This window comes from Calidris pugnax, unplaced genomic scaffold (assembly GCF_001431845.1).
Source record: "Calidris pugnax isolate Ruff unplaced genomic scaffold, ASM143184v1 scaffold28, whole genome shotgun sequence".
NCBI classification, from domain to species: Eukaryota; Metazoa; Chordata; class Aves; order Charadriiformes; family Scolopacidae; genus Calidris; species Calidris pugnax.
The window spans coordinates 19811403-19815689 of record NW_015090842.1 but is presented as its reverse complement, the minus strand read 5'-3'; positions in this window follow the sequence as shown (position 1 = coordinate 19815689).

The window sequence follows — 4287 nt, the reverse complement described above, 5'->3', positions numbered from 1 at the left end:
AATCTTTGCTACATGATGACTACTAAATTACTTCCTGGAGTACCTGCCCCAGCGTTTTCACGAGACTCACATACAGCAGAATTATGTATTCTCAGCTCCCAACCTGAACTTTTCAACATTATACAGTTGTAGCAAAGTATAGTAGGTAAGTTTAAAACAGCATTTACTTTATTACTGCTTTCATTTGACTGAAGCAAATTGTAGGTGTAGAAATTATTTATGGAACTAGAAGGCAAATACTTCACTTTGAATAATGACTCTTGAGATTATTAAAAATGAGTTCTTGGTACAGTAAAAAACAAATAATGAAAAACAATTTCTTCCTTTTGTCATTTTCTTCACACTGAAGTAACAATAGAACATGCTCCCTCAGAGCTGGGGCTTTGGTGCTGTTTGAGCTCCTTCTCCAGGAGGCACGTGTTGTACCTGAGACAGTAGGGGCCCAGCTGAGGTAGACAGTGTCGTTGAGGGAAACCTTCAGTAGTCTGTGCAGCTGTAGGGCACTCCTAAATTACAAGAGCACAAATAAGTAAACCTTTTGGTGCTAATGTAGAGGAGAGCCATTACAACGCCCTCCTTGTTGCTCTTTGTTTCCCCACTCCATTAATCTTAATGAAGCCAAGTTTGTTCTCTTATTAGCTGGAAGGGTCCTACTAAAGCAGTAACCGTTTTCTGATTTGCAAAACAGAAAAGTTGAAATAGAGACACATCCAAAATACTTCCAAAACAGTTTTGAATACTATAAATATATTCATTCAAACAGTAACACAGTTCAGATTGTGACACAGTTAAAGGATTTAGTGACTAAAGTAATTTTGTCCAAGTTGCAGGTAACAGGTTATCCAGATAACCTCACATCTTTCCTACTCTCTTCTGCTTTGTACTCCCAGTTCTGAACTATAACTTTTTGGGGCACCAAAATAGAAGGACAAACATCACTTTGCTTCCAAATTCACATAGAAGTTCCCGAGAACTGCCTTTGAAACTGGAGTTAGGTCTGCCTGGGTTAAGCTTGTTACAGTTACACATGGTTCCACGCTGAAGTAGAAGTGGAATATCTTTATCAAATCAAGTATGAAAAGTTCTTTAAGGTCTTACGCAGGCAGTTGTCAGCCTGTACCGCTGAATAACCGGATTCGTGGATCCTGGTTTCTGCTCAGAGCAGCTGTAGTGTGCTGTTGTCAGCAGCAACCAGTCTGCCTATCCTGCAGAGAGTGACTCCCATTCTCCTGCACGCATAAAACAGATTTAGGGAAACCCAAGTAGAAGATTAAATTTCTTCCCAATTTCAATGAAATTCCTGCATTTATCTCAGCAGCTCATCTATCTTGTGAAGGAAAGCAAGAAAAGATTATTAATGTTATTTTCTACAGATACCTCAATGTGCTGCTTCTTTCCAGGTTCTTATACATCCAAATTCTTATTGATGGGCTTAGTAAACATTTAATTAGACATACTGAAGGATCACTAATCATTCTGTCTAAGGATTGCCCAATTATGCTTCCAAAGGTTTTCTCTTATTAAGTGAAAGAACAGCAGATGTCATGATTCATCCTCACTACCTCCATTTTCTCATCCTCAATAAATTATAACCATACAGGGTCAACACTTTCTTTACCTTGCAAAGAAATAAACTGCAAATTAAAATGAAGGAAGAAAAAATTCTCTCTAGTTGATAATAAAATGGAAAAGCAGAGATTGTGCCAACTGGTCAAGCTATAATAAATGGCATGACCATATGCAGTAAGAGCCTCCTATAATTTAAAGGATATATAAAAGAATAAATGCAAAGTATTTACTCAAAATTGCAACTAATGTTTAAAAAATCCTTCTTAGAGACAACCTTGATCTTCCCTTAAGTAATCACTATCTAAATAAATTTTTGAAATTATTTTTAGACCTTCCAGTTCACATAGAGAGTACTGAAAACTGATTTGAGATGTCCTGCATAACTCTTTCGTGAATCTGCCATTTGACGTTAAATGTTGTATCAGTAAGAGACACCACAGCACAGAATTCTATGCATTTAGTTGTAAAGGTTTATCACCATTCAAGTGAAGACATCAAATGCACAGAAAAAATGGGCTGAACTGAGAAAGCAGTCGATTTTAGAATATCAGTTAACAAAACAGGAGTAAAAAAGCAGAAAATAGTGTAGATGTGCAAGATTTCAGAGTTATGAAAGGGGAAATGTCAGACAATAATGCTAAAAGGCATTAATTAGACAGTCCAACCTTTTCTGGTAATTTTCAAAGATTTGGAGAATCCAAGAAGATGATCAAGTTGGCTTCACAGAAGGTGACTACAGCTGTTGTGTTAGCAGAAATTAAATGGAGCACAATGCAGTACCTCTAATTGTACTGTAGTGTTGGAAAGCATCCAGGTAAGGGAATAAAATAGAAAATGAAAGAAGCAGAGAAAGCAAGGTATAGAGAAGACTAAGGCAATGGGGTAGGTATCGGAATTATTGCCTGCAAGTTCTGTTCTGTCACTGCTATGAAAATACATTTTTAGTTACAATATGATTTAATTGTATACTTAAATTTATTAGTATCCACAGCGGGGAAATTAATTTTTCCAGTCTAACTTTATGCCCTGCCTTCTGACACCCTCACTGTGGACCCTATGTGAAGAGTGAAATACTTGAGGCAGGAATAATTTTTTATAAGAGAGAAAACCCTATGCCTTGTTCATCATAAGGCAGCTGTCCTTTCTGTAAAGAAAAGAGAATTGATTATAGTAGCTGTCCTACTGTCGGCAAAGAAGGAACGACTAAACTGTGTCTGAACCTATTAGGAGGTAAAAGTTGGTCAAGGGAATAAAGTTGTGTTGCTTTTCCATTAATAGTGTTGTATTGATAAAGGAAAATATTTTACTGATGAGGTCCCCAAAAAGCAAGTATACTTAATCTTCTGCTGCACCTTTAGTTTAACTTCTTTAGTGGAGTGGCTTTTCAAGCCACAATTTCTGAAAGGCAGGCAAACATGGTATGGCCCTATAACTAAGTTTAGTAAAAGATACGTGCTAATTAAACATGAAATCCTGAAAAATAAAAATATGATTTAACTCAGCTTCCTAAATACACAGTCAAAATAATACCCATTAACCCTGACATTCAGTATGACTTGGATTTGCATGACAAGAGAGTAGCAATTGCTTCTAAATTCAGCTTACCATCAGGAACTGAAGGCTCATAGTGTACAAAACCCTTATTGCAGCCTTATGAAATTGATTTTAAATCACTTGTTGGATCATACCACCAGAAGGCAGGTTACCGTAGATTAAGACATGAAGACATCTAGTACTTGATAGTCAGTATTCTCATTTGGTATTTATGGTACATGAAGTTAGCTTGAGGCTGCCCGTAATTTATGGAGGCAATTTTTTATTGGTATGGATGAGAATTTGCTTTCTTTAGCAGGGAAAAAAAAAAGTGATACTTATAATCTAAGAACATTTTTGACCATGAAAGGTTATTTCTAATGCAGTGTAAGGGAGAAAAAAAGAAAACAACCAAACCTGTCAGTGTTTTTACTGGGTGCAGCCCAACAAAGCTTTTGTCAGGCTACCACCAGAAACTTCATTTTAATCACTTTTATGCTCTGAACCACAAGCTTTTTTTTTTTTATCAAAAAGCAGTATGTTGTTGAAATGTTTCATTAATACAAATTGCAGTCAAATCAACTATAGAGAACAGATTGTATTTAGAAAATGTTGAGTTAAAAATAGCATCATTAAAGCAATATTCCTATAGGTTTTTTTCTCTCAATTGTTCTTTCAACTCTCAAAGTTTATATTCAAGACAACCATATCACACTTAATGTAGTTTGCTATCATCAAATACCTAATGCTAAAAATTTTACTAAGTTCAAAAAGAGGTTTTGTTGCCTCTTGTGAGGTGACCAGGATGGGCAATTTATCCAGTATCTGGATTATATGTTTAGGGAACAAGATATTTTGGGGTTTGTAGGTAGGTTGGGTTTTACCTCATCAGCATTGGAAAGCAGTCTGAAATATTTTTTTCTTTTCTTTTTTTTCCTATTTTTTTTCCTTTTTTTTTTTTTTTTTTTTTTTTTTTTTTTTTTTTTTTTTGCCTAGAAGTAGAAAAAATGTTATAACAAGGGGTGGTTTAGTGCACAGAGTGTGTGTTGACAGTTCCTTGTGATGCTGTGAGCGTAGATGTCATGCGATAAAGAGATTTCAGAGTGGGATCAGCACATTCCACTTAGGAAGGCTCTGAGAGTGGCAGCTAAACTGTGTCAAATCTACAATCCCCCTCACCTCGTC